General features: G+C 40.6%; 1 long non-coding RNA gene across 1 annotated transcript in view; it reads left to right on the forward strand.

Annotated features, from left to right (window-relative positions):
* The window catches only part of LOC144382093 (uncharacterized), a 17,867-nt gene extending 1,816 nt beyond the window's left edge, over positions 1 to 16,051 (forward strand). Inside the window, exon 3 of the long non-coding RNA XR_013448497.1 lies at positions 15,583 to 16,051. This is a non-coding gene — a long non-coding RNA (uncharacterized LOC144382093). The remainder of the gene's footprint in view (positions 1 to 15,582) is intronic.
* The last annotated feature ends 5,890 nt before the right edge of the window (positions 16,052 to 21,941 follow it).

Genomic DNA, 21,941 nt, shown 5'->3' on the forward strand with positions numbered 1-21,941 from the left:
TTAAAACGCAGATAAAGATAGAGTAGTTACATAAATTTTTACCGCCAAGGCAAGTGTTGCACCTAATACATTGAAAACATTTATCACTTAATGAATTATGTTTGTTTGCTTTATTTATTTATTTGTTTATTTATTTATTTTAAAAAGTAGGCTCCACACCCAGCACTGAGCCCAATTGGGCCTTGAACTCGTGACCCTGAGGTCAAGACCTAGCTGAGATCAAGGGTTGAATGCTGAACTCACTGAGCCACCCAGGCACCCCTAATGAATTATGTTTTTTTAAAGATTTTATTTATTTGCCAGAGAGAGAGAGAGAGGGAGAGAGAAGCAGGCTCCCTGTTGAGCAAGGAGCCCGATGCGGGACTAGATCCCAGGACCCTGGGATCATGACCTGAGCTGAAGGCAGATGCTCAACTGACTAAGCCACCCAGGCATCCCGAATTATGTTTATTAAACAGTTACATTTAATGAACAGTAAGTCATTTTTACATGAAAAGCTTGTGCTACTTGTTTTTTCCTTGATTCTGTCCAAAATATGCTATCTGAAATGATTTCAAATGGTGTAATTATCCTAGAGCACTGTGTAGTCTTAGGGAAATATTGATAGACCATTCCTTTAATAAAATGAAATACACAAATCCATAAAGAAGCATGGGCAGAACTTATTTCTCTAATAATGTAAAACAAAATGGCAGTTGTAATCAACTGGTTAGAACTTGCTAATTGCCCATAATTTGTTTTAAAAAATCATCAACAATCTCTTTATACATTTCAAGAGACTTGTAGGGCATATTGGGAAGATATATTGATACAAAGGTTTTCTGGGTAAGTAGACACCTTAATGCAATATTTTTGCTGTCGTGGTAATGAACTGGCAAATACAGACTGTGCTTTAGTTGGATTATTTGAAATCTCCTAAACCAGACCTGAGTGGGACATAATCTTGAAGACATTTGACAACATGGTTTAAAGGCCTAATGATGAAATTTTGTTCCCAAAGTGCTATTCTTTGTATTTCTTGTTTCTTTTATGCATAACTACTTTCTGATCTTCCTAATACCCTTGAAGTAAGACAACTGGTTACTCCTACCTGTAAGCATGATGTGCAATAGGATGTCACAAGCCGTTGTAATGGCCAAGTTCATGTGAAGTGTGCTGCTATTCTTTGAAATTTGAAATCAGTGTTCTAGGTCATCCTGTTATGATTAAGAAGAGCATTGGTTGCCATGGTCAAGAACGAAGAGCCACACATTTTACAAAACCCTGGAAAGAAATAATGAGGTTCTTAATATTCAACGAAGGAATCAATTGTCCTAAAAAAGTTCAACATTTCTCTTGGATGATTTCAAAGACAAACACTTCTACCCCTGTAATCCTAAGTCATAAAAGTACGTTTTACATTACATACTGTAGATTTAGTGTAGCTCAAATATCTCTGGGGAGGGATCAGTAGAAGGAACATCTCTCTTGGTCTTTGTGTACCTATATAACACTTTGCACACAGTAGGTTCTCAATCATTGCTCATTTGTTGTGACTTAATCTGCCGCATTAGTAAGATTCCTCTATGATTTTTTACCACTCATTGAACCGATGAAACATAAAATCAAGGAGAAAGAAAATAGGCTTAAGAAACATTAGGAAATGTGGACTAATACTGAAAAACTTAACTAGAATGTATACATCAGTGGTTCTCAAACTTTTTTGGTGTCAAGCCTCCTTTTTTTTTTTTAAAGATTTTATTTATTTATTTCACAGAGAGACACAGAGAGAGACGGAACACAAGCAGGGGGAGTGGGAGAGGGAGAAGTAGGCCTCCCGCCGAGCAGGGAGCCTGATGTGGGGCTTGATCCCAGGACACTGGGATCATGACCTGAGCTGAAGGCAGACACTTTACGACTGAGCCACCCAGGCACCCTGGTGTCAAGGCTCCTTGACCCTCTTAAAAATTACTAAGGACCCCAAAATGCCTTTTTTTTAATGTGTTGTATCTGTGATATTTATTCGACTAGAAACTAAGAATGGGACATTAAAAATAACCACAATGAATCTATGATATGTTAAAAAACCATATGTTTTATGAAAAGTAACTATTTTCCAAGGCAAAATTAGTGAGAAGAGTGATCTTATTTTACATTTTTACATATCTCTTTAAGGAGAGTATCTGGCTTCTCCTGTCTGCTTCTGAGTTTGGTCTGTGTGGCCTCATGCACATGTGTAGTGGGGGAAAGGGAAGACCTCTGATTCCCCCAAAAGGATCTTGGGGACTCTGGAGTTCATCAGACCACACTTGGACAACTGCTGGCATACATAACAGCAGAATTAGAAGTGTGAACACTGTATTGAGAAATCATTCAGAACTTGACCTACTTGTCCACAAGATTGTTATTGGCTTCATGGGACAATAAAATCTTGTACAATTATATGATTATGATTCTCCTAGTTAGCTCCTGGAAGGTTTGTTTTTACCTAGAGTTGCATTCAGAAAACATAGGTTAATTTTGCCAATCACTTGTCCTCCAGCTAAGGAAACAGAGTGATCCTTAGAAGATATCACAATCTATACTTAATTGGGTTAATTATCGCCCTGCAATCTCCAGAAATGTTTGTTGGTCTATCATTTAAGCAAATAACACAGCTACATTGGGTTTTCCTCCCCACTAAGACTGACACCTCTGCCCCGATGAACTGGCGTAGATTTGTCTCGCTCTTCACCTAGCTGTTGCGATAGATGATGATGAGTGGGTTGATAAGTAGATGAGTCTGGTTGCATGGGATCAGGATAGTGAAATCCCATAGATAACTATCCAGTTTATAGACAGTTATATGAAGATACTCTTCAGACTCCCATCTATTGCCTTGAAATGGAAGCAGCAAAAAATGTCAGTGGTGCTTATGGATTACATGTCCCAGGGCTTGCCGCAGATGCACACGATGCAAATCTTCTAATGGTTTTGTCAGTATTTACTGATGCAAATTGTTTTCTTTAATTTGCCTACTTCTCACCTTCCTATAATGCAAAAGTCCCTAGAGAATGTATATACATATACATAGTTTTCGGTACTGGAGATTCTAAAAAGGATTTGGAAAACCTAAAAGTGTAAAAGAAAGAAGAGAAATGTTAGATCATATATATCACATTTTCTAAACCAAATTCCCTTTATCCAACAGAATTCTGAATGAAACTCAATTTTGAGTGACAATCTGCCGTTTGAGATATGGAGTTGAATCTTAGGTACTCAGTACATATTTGTTGAACAGCTGAATGCGTTAGTTAATTAGCTACGAAGTGAAATTTCCTTACGCTATAGAGTCTGTAAAGGTGGAAATAAAACTGACCCATAACTTGTGTAGTTCACCAGGGAGATGTTCGTGTTTAGCCTATCATTTTTAAATCAAAAGATATTTAGTGGTGATTCTATGAAGAGCTATTTCTTTCTCTGCATATTTCATAATGGCAGTTACATTATTTGGCAGACCTCTACTGAATATCTACTCTACCTCTCATGTGCCAGACATGCTTTGGAGATAGCAAAGCAAAGATGAGGGACAGTCCAGTCCCCTGTTTTCTAGATTCCAGAGGCTCATGGGTCTAATGAGAGAGGTCAGCAATGGGAGAAGAGCTGTGAAAGAGGCAGGCATAAAGCAGACTGGGAAAACAAAGGAGAATATGCTTGTCTTCCCTAGCAGATCAAGGAAGGCATTCTAGAGGGAGAAACATGGTAACTGAATCTTGGCCAGGAGAAGCCAGGCAGTAAAACCCTACATGTATATAACCTTATACAAGGTTCACTCTTGGATCTGTCAGAATAAACAATGGGCTTAGAGTGAAGAAATGTCCTAGGAGCATCAGTCAGAACTCATTTGTAAATGGCAGAAACCCAACGCCACCTCGTTCATGCAAAAAGAGAATGTATTGGCTCATATAGTGGGAAGTCTGGTTTCAGGGAAACTTTATTCAAAGACTTAAAGGTCATCGGTGGGCTCTTTCTTTCTCCTTCTGGCTCTCCTTTTGCTTTTATTTTTTTCTATTTCAGATAGGTTTTCTGCTCATAATAGAGGAGATAATCACCAACAGTCTCTAATTCACATCTACCTCTTGACCAAGAGGCTTCAGTTCAAACAATCTTAGTGATAGACCCCTACTGTCATTGGCCTGTTCCCATGGTGGGGGGCTCTGAGTATTTGATTAGCAGTTTGAGCAAAGTTACATTAGAGTGGGGGAGGAGCAGTTCCCTGAAGAAATGGCTGGGGTACACATGGGGGTGCAGGAGGTAGGGGGGGCGCTAACCACACAAAGAGCAGTTCTCCACAACACTAGACAAATTTGACTCCATTGCCCTGAATTTGACAAGGATTTTTCTTAGCATTAGGATTGATTTTTCCCAAAGTTCATTTACACATCTACCTAAATAGTTTTATACTTCTCCAGATTTTTTTAGAGGCTTTTATTTTATTTTAGGAAGTATAGCCTTCTCAAGGACGGTAACAGCTGAAGATTCTCTTTAAGGACTTACACAGATCATGGTTTAACTCAAAGATTTGTATGCAGCTAAGGTCTGGTCGAGCAAACAAGAGGAAAAGAAATTCCAGCAGGCAGGATATATCAAAGAGTGAGACAATGGTTCTTCTCACTCCCTCTTCTGCCCTGGTGACAATGGCAAGGAGTGTTCTTATGGATGTTTGATGATCAGATGTTGGAGTCTCTTTACCCCTCATCAGTAACTGTCCGTCTCACACAAAGCCCAGATTGTGGGTCAGTACCCAAGTGGTGGAATGTTCAGAGAGAGAGAGAGAGATCAAGGAATAGATGCGGCTGGACACCTAGGGTCAACTAAAAGAGGAAGTCAACAATCACTGGAAATGTGATGAGCTGGAGATGACTGCAGATTATAGAATTCTTCTCATGGAGAATGCTCTATTGGTTAGAAGCTGCTTGAGGCGAGGGCAAGGCTTAGGTGGTGGCTAAGAGCATTTAAAGGGGTGGATCTGGTTAACTGTACAGTTTGCACTTGCCGAATGGGGATGTGAGTTTGGAAGCAGAAGATGTCACAGTGCTCGGCTTCTCACCTAAATAAATACTGACCAAATGGGGGCACCTGGGTGGCTCAGTCGGTTAAGTGTCTGCCTTCCACTCAGGTCATGATCCCAGGGTCCTGGGTTTGAGCCCCACATTGCGTTCCTTGTTCAGCGGGGCGCCTGCTTCTCCCTCTCCCTCTTCCTCTGCCTGCCGTTTCCCCGGCTTGTGCTCTCTCTCTGTCAAATAAATCAAATCTTTAAAATAAAAAAAAAATACCGACCAAATGTTTACAGAATATTAGTTTGAGACACCCGGTCATTACCCTTTCTGAAGCACTCAAATGGCTCAGGCAAACCACGTACAGTTCTGATCTAGGACCATTTCCTCTTTGGGTGTCATTTGTAAAACTATCAGTACCATGGCTGGTTATGGAGCCGTTGTTTACTTGGCATTCATTTCCATGGTAAACTCCAGAAAACAAACCAAGCCTACCATTACCTGGCACTTGCATTAAAAGTCACTGACAGTGTTCTTTAACTTGTGGCTTTAGAAAACAACAAAAGTGATTACCTGCAAATAATAAAAACAACACAGGGCTGGGACTGTTAATTTAGGCCTATAAACACAACTAATTACATGTGACTTTTGCAAGCACAATCTTATTTAACTGCTGATGCTTTCTCTCTAAGGTGGCACCTTTCATTGATGGCTGGTCGGAATCAGTCTTACTACTTTTTCTGAAGTCCTTTCAGATTGGTATCGTTCCCTTCTTGGGTGCCATTTGGTCCTTGTCCCTTGTTCCCAAGTGTCGTGTCTTTTCTAACTCATCACGAACTTAAATAATTATAACAGGATAAAGATTTGCCACCTTTTTTTTTTTTTTTTTACAAATAGCCCCCCGTTATTGCCATTCCTGCGTTTTTTTTAATGCACTCCACAGGTCTGGAGGTGGCATTACTCTACATTTGACTTTAATTTTCTTAGGTGTGTTTCTTGTTTTGAGTTCTCATGCTGTTTTTAAGACTGTATTTTCTTTTTGGTGATCTATGTTAATGGCGGCTCTTAGGTGTTCTGAAACTGCTAAGATAGTGGCTTTTCAAACTTGTTTGACCACAACCCACAAAAATTCGTTTTACGTTGTGCCCAGTACACACATTCACATATGACTGAACCAGAAGTTTCTTAGAACAATACCACTCTTACTGCAAATGATGCAGTCTTATTCTATTCTATTCTATTCTATTCTATTCTATTCTACTCTACTCTATTCTACTCTATTTCATCCCATCTCTAAGGACACATCTCATAAAGCCCCAAGTTGAGTGACTGGATGGGTGATGTCATTTCCTCCTGGTAGGCTGACAATATCTGTGGTCTCTCAGTGATTCAACAGACTGCTTTCTACTCACCAGACTGGAAGGGATTATTTATATATTCCTTGGGAGAAGGTGGTTAATCAGTTAGAGATGCCATTTGGAAGACAGTTCCGCAGAAAAGTAGGACTCAAATAGGTTCTCTTTACTCTTTTCCAGATTGTTTTCCTCATCACTGAACTCATAGGTGAACTTTTATAGTCAAAGGCTATTTGCTCAATATTAATTCTGATAACCATTAGAGCAGCTCATTATTATTCAAATATAATTGTACCAATGTACCAACTGTTTACAAAAACATCATTATGATCAACAAAAATTGGTTTCAAGTGGTTAGTCAACAAATAGTTCTCAGTCCTATTTGCCTCTGGTCAGATTTATAAATGTGATGGCTTCTTGAAAGTTTGTATGCTTTTCTTCAGCTTTTTCATACTTGTCAAAGGTCAATGTTATCAGTTGTTTGAGTTTCATTATGTCTAAGGTGATTAGAGAAACTCTCCAGATCCCTCTGTGGCCTGCTAATGCCCACCCAAAGTGCATCCCCCTTCTCCTTAGGAAAAGAATTTTGATTTTGTCCAGAGTAGCAATGAGTCCAGCTAAAAACACTTCCTCAACTTTCCTTGTATCTGGGTTGGTCACGTGACATAGTATTGGCCAATGAGACACAAACTGTGGGTTTCTGGGAAGGGTTTTTGCTTTCCTGAGGCAGGAACTGCTGCCTCATGCCTCTCCTGCCCAGAACACGGAAATTCCTGGATGTTTAGCAGCCAACTTGCAACCACAAGGTAACAAATATAAGGACGAAGCTCTACAAGCTAAATGTCATTAAGCAGATCTATAGAAAGAGCAGCCTGGATTACTAATGGCAGCACCTAGCTGTGGCATTAGTTGTGAACGGTCCTCTTGCAGATTTCTGGTTATGTGAAGAAAACATTAAGTCCCTAATTTTTTATGTACATAAAAAAGTTTGTTGGCTTTATTTTATAGAGCAATTTTAGGTTCACAGCAATTTCCCGCATGCTGCCTACCCCCACACATGCACAACCCCCTATATTATCAACAGCCCCCACCAGGTGGTACATTTGTTGTAGTTGATGAACCTACCCCAACACGGTCATCACCACCCAGTTTACTTTAGGGTCACTCTTGGTGTTGTATGTTCTATGGGTTTGCACAAATTTATAATAACATGTATCCACCATTATAGTATCCTACAGAGTAGTTTCACTGCCTTAAACCCCCTAACTTTTTATGCCAGATTTTTCTGTGGCCTGTAATCAAGTGAATACACAACCAATTCCTTTTCTGAGTTTTTGATTTCTGTATTTGTCTTATTCTTTGATGGAAATTTGATAACCACAAATTACTATGATGATCATTTCAAATGTCACTAATTAGAGCCTAAGCTATTTTACAAATTTTACAGAGTAATTACTAGTGAAAGTGCATTGATGTCTTTCTCTGTAACATTCAAGTGAGAGAAGCTCCCTTTCCAAACTATTCCAACAGAGTTAAAAATGCTTTGAGAGTTATTAGTCTGTCATTTTTTTTTATTTTTTATTTTTTTTAAGATTTTATTTATTTATTTGACACAGAGAGAGAGATAGTGAGAGAGAGAGAGAGAGAAAGAGCACAAGCAGGGGGAGCGGCAGGTAGAGGGAGAAGCAGGCTTCCTGCATGAACAGGGAGCCCGATGCGGGGCTCGATCCCAGGACTCTGGAATCATGACCTGAGCTGAAGGCAGTGGTTTAACCAACTGAGCCACCCAGTGCCCCTAGTCTGTCATTTTTTGACGTGCCTCCAAAGATTGAAGAGTAATGACTACACAGAGAATAGGGCTAAACCAAGTGATTCCCTGATCTAGAAATAGCATTTTCAATCTTTAATGGGTCATTTTAGATAGACTGTCCAACATCAAGTTCAGATAGTTGTTGGAATGTCCTAGATCTGAATAGGTAAGCCAGAGATTCTCTGAGGGTTGAGCTTGTCTCAGATTTGGAGTTTTTATTCAGGATAAGGGAAGCCATTTTGACAACGGCTTTCCTTAGAACACTTAAGAGGCTGTTTCTGTTTGGGAGGAAAAAAAAAAGAATGGGTGAGTACCAGTGTAAGAAACCTTAGTCAAACCTTTGTTTCTGCCATTTGCCCTTTGGGACCCCTCAGTCAAGATAGAACTTTCCAGAGAAATGTGTCTTATTTTTTCTATTCCTCAGATGCATTAGCTTTTTTTTTTTTTTTTTTTTAAGATGGGTAAGGATAAGCCAAGTTAAATAGTCTATAACAGTGACGTTTAAAATAATTATAATGTGAGCCACATATGTAATTTAAATTTTCTAATAGTAACATTAAAAAGGCAACATAAACCAGGTGAAATTAATTTGAATAATATATTTTATTTAACACAACATAACCAACATATCATTTTAACATGTAATATAATCACCATAAAAATCATTGATAGATACTTACGTTTTTTGGGATATTGAACCTTGTGTATATTTTATAGTTACAGCCCATCTCGTTTTGGACAAACCACATTTCAAATATTCTGAGCCATGTGGCTAGTGGCTGCCATATCGGATGGCACATAACTTTCCCTGTCTACCGTTCTCCACAAGGGCAGTCACCATTCTCCTATCAGCCTGGCCTTATCTGCTTTCCCTGCCTTTCCAACACTGTAGCTACCCTCAGAAGAACAGCACTCTTGGTAACTGGCTCCTCTGGGTGGATCTAGACCTGGTTCCAGTGGCAGGAGATATTTCAACACAATATCAAGATATCCTGAAGGTCTATTTGGATAGCCCTTTCCCTGCTCTGTCTCCATTCTTTTGTTTTGTCTGTATCAGAGAGATTACAGTGAAAACAGGAGATGCTATGAATCAGATGCTGGAAAAAGTCCCAGTGGCCAGAATCAGAAAGGGCACAAAGGCGTGAAGTGTATATTCCACATTTACAAGTATAAGAGAAACTAAAGGCTATAAGGATGCTTTTAGAGTGACTACACAATTGAGAAGCAGGTCATTCTTTTTTTTTCCAAAAAGGAATTCCCACTAAAACTATAGGAAAGCTTATGCATTTGGGAGCTCCTGACTTGGGAAGGTAATTGTTCTATCTCAAAAGTTCTTGTTGCTTAATGCACTCTTGTGACAGAGTAGCTTATAGGACACAGGGGTTTCCTTCCTGTTCCTGTAACCCTATCTTTATTTTCTTTGCAGTATAATTAGGCTTGTGCCTATTAGTCTTCCTCAAATTAATGAGATGCTCCCTTCACCCCCTTGATTAGATATGAATCTTTCCTTGGACAGTCATTTTGTGTTCAGATGAAAGAGCAAGTTGCTTCTCCCCCCAACCCCCCACCTTAAAAATAAATATTTTTGAGCATATGACAATGACTATCATATGTACCCTTGTGAGAGTAAATATTTGAAAGTCACGTGAAAGAGTCGATGTCTGAAAGTCAGATAATGCCCACCGCTTATTAAAATCCACCCAATTAAGGCAGAAAGATGACTTTATAACATTTTCCTCCACATTTGTGGTGGACCAAATCTTGAAAGAACCTCAAAGCATTTTACACATAGCACACAGCTTATAGTGCCTTGAGCCTGAGAGAAATTCAGAGCATAAACATGACACACACCTTTGCAGAAGAAACTTCCATTTTACGAATCCCTATTATGGCCCCATCATTTTTTTAAATAAAGATTTTATTTATTTATTTATTTATTTATTTATTTGAGAGAGAGAGAAGGAGAGAGAGAATCTCAAGCAGTCTCCATGCAGAGTGTGGAGCCTGATGCAGGGCTTGATCTCATGACCCTGAGATCCTGACCTGAGCTGAAATCAAGAGTCGGACGCCCAACCGACTAGAAGCACCCAGGTGCCCCAAGTTCCCATCATTTTTTAGTGTTGTCTAGATACAAAAGGTCTCCATCAGGGAAAGGCAGAGAGAGTGCCTCCACGAGGGCAGTGTTCTAGAAGAAAATGAACACGGTACTACTGAAGAAGACCTTTATTTTGACTCCAGTGCTGGTGCTTCTAGCTGTGTGGCTTTAGGCAAGTCCCTTCACCTCCTTCACATATAAAACAATGGGTAGAATAACAATAGGTTATCTGCCACAAAGGTGAACCGTAAACACTTTGAAGACGGACACCACCTTTCTTTTTGGCATCTCCAGTGCCTTGCACTAGTCCTTGAAATGCAGTAGTTGGGTAGATACTTTGTGAATGACCATGCCAAGTGACATGTTGTGTGTAAAATTATAGTCGACTTTTGAACAACACCGGTTTGAACTGCACGGGTCCACTTATACATGGATTTTTTTTTTTTTTAATAAATACAGTACAGTACTGTAAATGCATTTTCTCTTCCTTATGATTTTTTTAACTGACATTTTCTTTTCTCTAGCTTACTTTATTGTGAGAACATGGTGTATAATACATATCACATACCAACTATGTGTCAATCAACTGTTTTTGTCATCAGTCATGCTTCTGGTTACCAGTAGGTTGTTAGTAGTGAAGTTTTGGGGGAGTCAAAAGTTACTGGCAGATTTTGACTGTGTGTGGGTGGTTGGTGCCCCTAACCCCCCCTTTGTTCAAGAGTCAACTGTAATACTTATAAACTTCAAAATGTTATACTATCCTAAAATATTTTCCTTTTTTTTCTCTCTAAGGTCACTCTTGTGAGGCAAATTGAAAACAACAAATAGGGAGCTTTTTTTGTTCGTAAGAGAGAACAAAACTTCAAGGGAGAAACACAGAAAAAGAAAATGGTTTTGAAATTGGGGTTATTTTATTACCTAAGCCTTTGATAGTGATAGTGTGGAGAGAAGTCTGGGGTAAGGAATATGGCTTATGGTCATATTTCATAGAGTGGGGAGAAATGGTTTGCTTCTTGGAGTATGTATGCTTTCGTTTAAAACTACATGAAAAAAAAGATTTACTTGAATAAATGCCTTTTTATAACGTTCATATAACAACCGAATTAGTAACCCAACCTAAGTTGGCAATATGGACTCTTAGAAATCCTTGGGGGACCCACATTAATGAGTAGATAAGAGTGATTTGTTGTTAGCACATTCATTGTTTCCATTCTACACTGGACATCAGTCATTTGGCCCATTTTTCAAAGACCCACTTGAATTGTCTGAACCTATGAACTTCCTGAAAGTCTAGCCACCAAACTCCATTAGGAGAGTCAATGACTGCTCAACTAAAGGGTATTTATTTTATTCCTTCCCTCGGTGCTAGTCTCCTCCAACCAAGACTAACAGATGTATTTCCTTTCAAGAGGCCACGAGCAAGAAAATTTCATGCCACCATGAGATAATTATTCTAATTGGTGAAAATCACTTTGGAATTTGCTTGTCTTCTTGTTAGTACAGAGACCAGACTAGAGCTTCATTAAGAAAATTCTGTGAAAATTCAGACAGGCATTGGGATGGACTGTGTCTTTGCATAGCAAACTCTTCAAAGATAATGCAAGTAATAGTGTACATGAGAAGACAGGCTTGTTTCAGGTACCTAAACTATTGTTCAAGTAGACTCATACAGAGACGCAATGACAGACTAACTACACATCTCTCCTTTTTATTGATCAAAACAGGTTCCTTAAGGACTTGCAACAGAAATCATCCCAGCTTAGTTTGAGTGCCTCGTGAACTTGAAATTAATAAAAATGGCACTTCAAAAAAAAAAAAAGTCACCCTTGGAGACATCCATAATTAATGACTTATTTCCTGACATACTACAGAATTTATCCAAAGTAAGCCTTTATTGTGATTTTTTAGTGCAAGGTACCAGAGGTATAGGCCAGAGACAAAGGGCCCATCTTAACATATCTGTGTATATGGGATCTGTTCTAGAAAGCAAGATTGCCGACGTAGGCTTCTCATTGTGTGGGAGGAAGAGAAAAAGCTGCTGGTTAGAGGCTATTTTTGGCATGCTGGACAGTTTACTTGGCACTTTCTGTGTGTGATGACGATGAAGATGAGCGTTGCCATTAATTGAGTATATTCCAAGTATCAGTATTTTACTAAAAGCTACAAGAACCGTTTAAGGTAGAAAGTATTATTCCCATTTTACAGATGAGGAGAGAGGTTTGAAGAAAAATTCGCTGCTCAAGATCAAAATCTGGTGAATGGTAGAACTGAAATTTGTATCAAGGTGAACCACTGCACTGCAGAGATATCACACTAGGTCCATTTCTGTCCCTGAATTCATATTTCATATATAACTTAGATGTAACTCCAATCCTCATCTCCGTGTTCTCATCTTGAGATGAACTTGACTTTAACTTGGAAATGACACTGCATTTATAATGATATCCAGCCGCCTAAACGATGTCTGACCCATAGTAGATTCACAAGAAATATTTGTTAAATGAATATTCGGTCCCCTTTTGGGGTAGTGGCTAGCGTTGTTGGGAAGAATGCAGGAACAAATGTCACAATGAAAAGTAAACTTTTCCCATTATTTTAAATAATCCATTGCATTTCTTGGGGAAGGCCTGCTTAAGCAAGGGGCAAATTGCAAATATCATTAGGAAATTATTCATAGTAAAGCAAAGGAATATACTTAAGGAATGAGATGCTGTGTGTTTTCCCATTTGGTGATAGACAAAAATCAGTATTTAGGCTTCTCATTTAGAATTCACTGAAATGAAAACATAATCCCAGTTAATTACTGTTCCCTAAGGTATCTGGTTGTACAATGTTTTATAAAATTAAAACCTGTTAAGCACACATGAAAAAAACCCGAAACTTACTTTTGATGCAAAACATTTACAAAAATGAAAAGAAAATGAAGAAGAAAAAAGAAAACAACCCAAACCCAGTTAGCACCTTTCATTGTTGTCATGTATGCCTCCATGATCTGGGATGACAGAGCATAGGAGAGTTTTGGGCTATTAGAAGATTTCTTAGGTCTGATTTCCACTTAAAAGACTACATTGGACTGGAAGATCCCAATAAGCAACTCTGAGGGTGAGTTTGTCATTTTGACCTGTAACTTGCCCGTCTTCAAGCTGATTTTAAAATTAGGAAGAGATACGCCACTGAGGCACAGTCGAATTTCACTCAGAGCAGACCGAGCCTTGTAGGGCTTCTTATTTCATGGTTATTTCTCTGAGGAATCAATATATGAGTTTTGGATTCATTAAGAGGTGGGTTAACGATCCTAACAGGAAGGACCTTAGAATCCATAGGAAGCAAAACCTCTAGTTCAGCTTTTCCGGACAAAGTGTATGCCCGCATGCCAGTCTTTCTTATTTGTGTTCAGTCTATGTCAGCATGTAGTCCTAGAGGAATGAACAGGGATTTGGGATGGGGATGTCTGATCCAGGTCTTGTCTGAATAGTTCAGAAGCTGGCCGATTTGATTAATTTAATCAAACAGCAACTCATTCCGGGGGAAGAAAGATCAATGGAACCGAACAGGACTGGATTTGTTCCACACCTCTGTTGGACGTGGGTGACATTTTGAAGATACCACTTTAGGGTTTGGTCTAGCTTATGCTCGTCTTAAGAGGTGGCAGAGAGTTCTGGAGTCCCAAAGCCTAGATTTGTGCTACGGTTCTGCCTATTGTCAACTGGCTTTGTGACCTTGGATAAGTCACTTCGCCTCTCTCAGCCAGTTTCCCCATTCGTCGTAGAGCACGTGGAATTGGCTGAGCTCCAGGATCACCTCCTACTTCCCGCATGTGATGGCTCTGGATGGCTGGGTTTCTGTGAAAAAATTGGAAACTTGATAGGATCCATGTGGTTCATGAAATGCAGTGATTCACCCATGAAAAACGAAGACAGTAAAGCTACCATTTATCTAAATTACCTCCTTTGGGAGTATTTTTGCTAGTATGTTTTCACTCGTAGAACTGGGATCTGAGGAGGAACCACATGTTGATGGAAGGAAACAGAGTTTCAGGCGTATGTTTTCACCCAGAATTTGTGATGATTAGGAATTTTATTTCAGTTAGCTTTTATACATGCGTGAATTTGATAAGACTAAAACTCCGCATATTCACCACCTTCACTGCCAGCAATAAAACATCCTGTCCTCATGAAACAGAAGCAAGAGTTCAGCTTCTTTGTGTTCATTCTGACATGTGAAGACTCACACTAATGTTCCTCTTTCCATGGGATGTAGAGGAAAGGCCCAAGGCTTTGTGGCCAAGAACTTATGTTGGATTCCTGACTCCCATCTCTTGCTAATTCTTTTTCTCATCTAAAATATGCATATGGCTATGCCTCACAGATTCAGTAGGAGGATTAAGTGAAATAATGTATGTAAACCACCTGTCAAGTGGAAGAGGGTGAACACATTTCAGTTCTTGCCTTCATCTGCTCCCCAAGAAATCTTTCTTTCGGATTCTTCCAGTCTCCATGAGTCTCAACAGAGAGCCTCGATCCTGGTTGAGCAAATCTGTTTTCTCACCTCTGGATACCACATACTGTGTCCCCCGCCCTCACCCCCATCCCATCCCCAAATTCTTTACACACTCTTCTCTGTGAATCTCGTACGGTATATTTGATCGCAAGTCTTCTTTTCTGGGGAGACTTCTGTGGTTTGAATCCCTTGGAATCCCCTTGTCCCAATATTTATAGCTATTACCATATCAATTGGCATTTGATTGTATATCACTTTGCAATGCTTTCAGAGTACTCTTTACTTACATGTGCTCTGTATTCCTGACTATTTTGCAAGAAAATGCTCTGCGCTCTTGTAGCCAGACTGAATAAGGAATGTTGAATTAGGTCAGGACACTTTTATGGAGAGGAATATATACATTGGCATGCATTAAAAAGAGACCTGCTAGGATCATGAGGGAACTTGAAATGATTTCCATGTACCAAATGCTTGAAGAGCTTGGGCCACCTCTCCCAGAAAAGATAAAGGTTGCTGGGAGGATAAGATAAACTGTCTACAAACAGTTAAAGAGTTACCACGTGGAAGAGGTATTGAAATTTTTCCAAATTAAGGCCAATGACACCAAACTATAAGAAAGAACTTTCTGCCAGGTGCAGCTATCCAAAATGAATTCTCTGGCTCTGCAAGTATTCAGATATGGGCTGAAAAGTCATTTGTTTGGAATATCATATAAAACATTGAAGCATCAGATGGGTGATGGGACTGGAGGAATGTGTTGGGGAACATCAAAGTTCCCCCTAACTCTGGTTTTGTTTTTCATTTCAGACAGAAAGTGCTTCTCATCCATGTTGTCATTGTTGAGAGGATGGATGAATGTTCCTCCCACCGTGAAATTTCTCCATCTGACATGTCCTTGGAGCCTTCAAGAAATACCCAATATTGCTGAAAATATTTTAAACAAATACGAATCCCTTTTATATGTATGTGAAAAGGCACACTCAACTGCTTTGTAAACAGAACCCTCGATGAATGCTTCTAGATATACTCATTTGACACTATTGGCATCCCTGAGCATATATTGGGGAAAAATTATACCAAACCCCAACCTTGACTTTCTTAGCAAGGTCAAAACAGGAACTAGATTAAATAGAAATAAATGAAGCATAAGAAGAGATGGGTTGTACTGGAATCCTTGTTTCCCCTTAACATTCGTGTGACCCTCAGGAAGTTACTTATTCACATGAGCTCCAGTTTCTTCATTTGTAAATACTGAGATAACAATAACAGCACTCTTGAAAGGTCATTCAGGGCACAGACCAATCAGAAATGATCTCTGGCCAATTGTACTGGATGCCAGCCAGTATGTTGCATTGGGGCAGACCAGCTGAATGTCAGCTCTGGTTGTGGGGATTAAGAACAAGTTAAAATGCTTGTACAGTGTCTAGCACATACAAGATTCTGAATAAATGTTAATTTCCTCCCACCATTGAGAAGCTGAGATTGCTGTGATATGTGATAGGAATTATCCACAACTTCCCGTGGGATTCAGCATCAGTTTGAATAGCTATGAAAATATTATTCCTAGTCCTATTAGTTTAGGTTCAATTGGTCTTAAATTGTTATTCTGAAAACATATTTATTTTCCTACAGTACTCACTTGGCTTTGGGTGTGTAGGACAACAAAAGAATGCACGAGTCTGAGACTCTCCTTCTGGTGAAAATAGGCAAATGTTTCCCTTTACTTTCCTGATTTTCCAGATTAATCTGTTGAGTCAAATGAAGGTGAAATAGTTCAGCTTCAGGGTGAAAATTTCACCAAATCCACGGAGAAAAATTCTGAGGAAGGATTACTTTATCATGACTATTTTCTGGATACGATCTTTATGTTGAATGTAGCTGTTGAGCACGGCCCCTTCGACTCTCATCCAATTAGTGCTGGTGACTTACCTCCTTCCACACCACACACCCTAGTGGGAATCCATACCTGTATTAGGACTAATTTGGGGGTATTAGTGTTCCCAGGATTCTATCACATGTTCAATTATCTAAGTAGCTTTGTTTCTTCAAAGAAAGGTGATGAATTTAAAGTAAGCATACATTCAAAGTTCTGGAATGTTATTATCACCCAGGTTATGATTTCTTTTTTTTTTTAAGATTTAATTTATTTATTTGTCAGAGAGAGAGAGCAGAAGCAGGGGGCATTGGCAGGCAGAGGGAGAAGCAGGCTCCCCACTGAGCAGGGAGCCCGATGTGGGGCTTGATTCCAGGACCCTGGGATCATGACTTGAGCCGAAGGCAGATGCTTAACCAATGAGCCACCCAGGCGTCCCTAGGTTATGATTTTTTGAGGAATCACATCCATGCTTTGCTTCCAGGGGAGTGAGGTGGAGGGGGAAGGTGGCAGAACCGTGCAATTAGGCATGTCATGGTCAAGAACTTCACTCTTTTCTGCTTGAGAAGAACTCATATTTCTGGTTTTCATCAGCCCCAGTGAAATCCTGGCATTCCCAAATGTTCCCTGTAAGTTGTATCTCCTCAACTAAAAACAAAAAACAAAAAAACAAAAACAAGTCTTAACCTGTTTAGCTTGTAAAAAGTGAGACATTGAGACCTTTTCTCAAGAAATGGAAGAGTATTTAAGTCAGAGGAGGGAGTCCCACCAAAACCTGAACGTAGCCTCACAAATTAATAAAGTCTATTCCCGACTAGTTCAGCTGTGGTTTGCCAAAAATATGATCCAGGTGGTAAAATTAACACAATCATCATTATTTTCTCCAAGCTGGCATACATTTGGCTTCTCCAAACGAGTGGGAGAGACATGATTTCTGATGCTTTTTAATCTTTAGCGATAAGACACATCAGAGATGCCCTCAGTCCTCCAGGGGCCGGGGAGCCAGGACTGGAGAACTCTTTCCTGGTCCTGTAATTCTTGAGGAATGTATCTTCAAGGATGTGCAAAGGCCATCTTTTAAATGTTTGCAAAACTCTGATGGAACTGCTGAGAGATAAAAATCAGTTACCTCTCTCTCATGACCCTAAAATTCATGTGGTTGGTTAGTCTAATTTTTTTATAAGTCCCCTGCTCCATTCCGTGTGTGTGTGAAATCAGGGATCCTGGCAGAAACAACATTGGGAAAGTTACCTCTGCTCCAAAGTTGTTAGTGGAGAATTTGCCTTTAGGAGAAGTGGTTGGTGCAGACACTTTTGCTGAAACCACACACGTGTGCACACATGCGCGCGTGCACACACACACACGCACATGCACACACACTCCTTTCTTCTAGCCTTCCATACCCTGCGTGGAGAGAACCTTTAATAAATCAATGTTTTAGGGCCAAATTCCTCAAAGGCCTTCATAAGAGCTTTGACCCTGCGTGTTGTGATAGTGTGTGAATGGCCTGGATTGAATCAATGGTATCTAGTCCACAAATCATGCCATCCTGCGAGTGTTTGGGGGCTTAAGCCAAGGGAATTGGTTTTTTATCATCCTCACTAATTGCCATTCACATAGAAAGCTGCAGGCTTGTAAACGGGTTAGCAGATCTTCTGACGGTGGGTCCATAAAGGGATTTCTGTAAGAAGAGTTAAGATATAATAAGGGAGCACAGGCTTAGCGTGTAGCAGGCAGCCCGTAGACCGGGACACAACACTTTTTCAGGCTGGTTCACTAGTGGGTCGAGGAGGGAAGAGGGCCCTGGAGGCCTTAGCTCTGCACTTAGGACGCCCTGACTAAGCACACCTCTCGGAGGCCAACTCATTTGCAATCCCAAAAGCAGGCGGCGGGCGAGATGCTCGGACCTTCCCAGCCCTGGCATTTGGTTGTTTATGCTCCTTAGTTCCAGTGGGGGAGCAGCTGCTGAGCTCCGGAGAGCGGGCAGCTATGTGTAGACAGAGTCCCCCAGACAGAGCTCAGACCTGGTGGCCTTCCAGAGGAGGGGCCACAAGCCTTTCTCTTCAAATAGTTGGGGCAAGTGTGGCCTGGGGTCCCTCCTGCTTATAGACTGTGGCCAAAGCAGAGGGCATGGCTGACCTCTCGGGGTTCACTCATGCCCGCTCCCTTGGGATCCCCCTTCTCTGCTCACCGGTTCTGATTCCCGTTCAGAGGGATCCGCGGGTTGGTGTGAGTCCCTGCCGGGACTGATGAATCACGTAGGCCGAAAGGAGGTGTCTACTCCCTTCAAAGGGTTTTGTCTGATGAAATGTGATGACAAACTGTTTACCGTATGCTGTTTTCCATCACCTTGAGTTCCTTGCAAGATCACTTACCTATTAATATGATGTATCTGTTTATCATTTATCCATCAGGCTATCTATCTGTTTCCAAAGGCCCCATCAGATAGGCCCTGTGCGCTCTGAACTTGTGCCCACGGGCGTGTTGGAGCTTGTCCTGGACTCCGAGACTCATTCTTGATCGAGTTTTATGGAGAGCAATTAGCATAGAGGGAACAGGTTTATAGGTAGCTCTCAAACTTTAAAATGTTTCATATGTATCATAATCAAGCTCTTAAATAAAACCCAAACAACTCTGGAGGAAGCTGTTAAATCTCTCCTCTTCTTTTCTCAGCCTGTGCCTATGTGAAGTAGGGGGAGACATTTTCTCCAGGAAAATTAAGTCCATCATCTAATGGTATATATACGACTGTCCTATGGAACCGTGCATCCCCCCCACCCTCAATCCCCCAAACCGCGGGTGTGTGCCAAGCCGGGCGGGTGGTGTGATTTTAAGCCGCGGCAGGAATATGGTCGCAACAAGCATTTTCCTGAAGCCAGTCCAATTCTACACATTGTGTTTCTCCTGTCTGCCGAAGCTAGCGAGCTGCAGAAAAGGGAACGGGCGTGGAAGCCAGTCTGGGACAGAACAAACAGAGACGAGGGCCAACTTTCCCAAGCAGGGGAGAGCGTGTTTGTTGCTAAAAGCAAAGAACTGAATTTCACTCATTTTCATGTATGCTAAGTTCTCCGGAAGAATACTCATCTCCAAATGTGGAAAAGAGCCCATCAAGAATGGTGCATTTGAATGAGGCACTTGGAAGAGGTGGTTCCATAGTATTTGGAGGCTTGTCTGTGGCTTAAAATCCAATCAGACAGGGTTCAGAACAATGTCTCTGGTTTGCTTGGCTTGGCTTCAGGAAAAGGGCAACATCCGGCATTCTCCTCCTGGATCCTTATTCTGGATCACCCAGACACACGCTCACCTTTCTGTTTCACTACCTCTTTGTCCCCGTCAACCGCACCTTTTGTCGTAGCCCCTCCGAGGACCCACCCCCTCCAGGAATTCCTTATGGAGACCTCTCCTTGCTCTGAATTCCCTTGGTAGTGACATGCACCTATTCAATCATTTTCCCAGTCTTGTCTTCATTCAACTACGTGTAACTTTCTTACATACGGCTTTCAGAACGGTCTCAAGTTTGTCCACAAAAACTTTCGTCTCGGGTCCCTACGGCCTGGTGATGAGTTTGAAGCAGGTACCACGTGTTTTTGGTATTCATGGCTTGATCACTGTCGTTCTTTCCAGCAGGGACAGATAATCTGGTCTAACAGCTAACGACACCTCAAATTGCATTTTGCATCTCTTGTCCTCCTCTTGAAATTCTGAATGTCCATGGGCTGTTCTCAAACAAGTGTGCATCCAGAGTTTGTTGGAGAGGAGAAATGTGCCTTGCTATCGTCTATAGGAATCTATTCTGTGGTGGGAAAGCAAGAGACTAAGGCAAAGACGTTTCCTTTTCGTGCTGTCTCTGGAAGGGGAGAATGAGAAGCCAGGGGTTGGTACCTGTAGATTTCCTTCTTCTCCTTCTGCTTCAACTTTTCTCATTCTAAATCAGACTTTAAAATCACTTTTGGAATATCTTTCCCTCTTGATGGGATATTTTGGATTATTCTTCCAAGTCCTAAATAAAAAGTCATACAGTGTTTAAACCCTTTCACGTGAAATTGGCACAAAACCTTGCTATCTTGTTACAACGCTTTGGTAATAGACCCTAGTGTTACAGTAATTGAATTATAATAACTAAGGGAAATTGAGGCAAGACTGGGAGATGCTGTTTTATGACTCAGTAAATCACCGGTTAGGCCTGGTCATATTGGTTAAACTTCTCCCATTGAATAAAATTATTACTTTAGTTTAGGAAATTGCTACTGTACTTCTGGCAGAGGAATGAACAAGACAGCGCAGGCTAGCAGTAATTTTTGACATAGAGGTTAATTTTATTATGTGCTTTATATATTTTCAATAAAATATATAGGTAATTAAACATTGAACTGTGGTGCTTTTTTTGGATTTATAGTAATTAGCACATACATTGCACTTTATATTTTCAAAAGCTTTACACATCGTTAATTAACTGCTCCATGCTACATGAGTGAGGTAGCATGATTATACCCATTTTACAGATGAACAAGCTGAACTATGGGGTGCTTAAGTTAATTGCCTACGGGCTCCCAGCAAACCAGGGTGGAAGGATGGGTGGTTGAATTACGAGCCTGTGACACGGGCCATGTCTGTCTCATAGCCATGCAAAGTGTGTTGTGCCTTTACTCAGAGGTTGTAGACAGGTGTGGTAATGAAGTCCGAGCTACTTTTTTCCCTCTTGGGGGAATTTTTCGCAAGAAAAATAATACAAGAACCCGAATGTTCTTCATTATATTGGGTGGACACATCCCTTGGAGGAAGGGAAAGTATGTATTATTTCATATGTTTCATAGGTGGGTGAATGGAAACAGAGAGGCTACTCAAGATGTCAGTGAATCCGTGGCATTCTAAACCGGTAGCTACGGAGAGAACCACAGACTGACACCCTGCTCCTTTGAGCCCATCCTTCTTTTAGCAGGTGGAGAGATTTAGTTCTTGATTACTTCCTTGACTTTTGAGAGCACATGCATCTAGATTTCAACATCCTCCAGATCAGCATTGCGAAGACTTCCAAAATGGTGAGATAACCACAGTCCTACTCATTGTTATTCCTTTGCCAAGAGGAATTAATAAATATTAATTTCTCTCCATGATAAATTCCACTCATTACACTCCTCCCCCTTCCCTGCCAACATACGAGCTACTGACTGTATTAGTTTTATTCTCCTTTCGAGCACAACATGTCCAGCAAGTATTTACTCTTCCCTTTTGGTTTGAGTGTTCAACAAAGACCAAGAGCTCACTTTCATAGAAATCACATTTTTCTTTTTTT

The sequence above is a fragment of the Halichoerus grypus genome, chromosome 6, assembly GCF_964656455.1.
Source record: "Halichoerus grypus chromosome 6, mHalGry1.hap1.1, whole genome shotgun sequence".
Lineage (NCBI taxonomy): Eukaryota > Metazoa > Chordata > Mammalia > Carnivora > Phocidae > Halichoerus > Halichoerus grypus.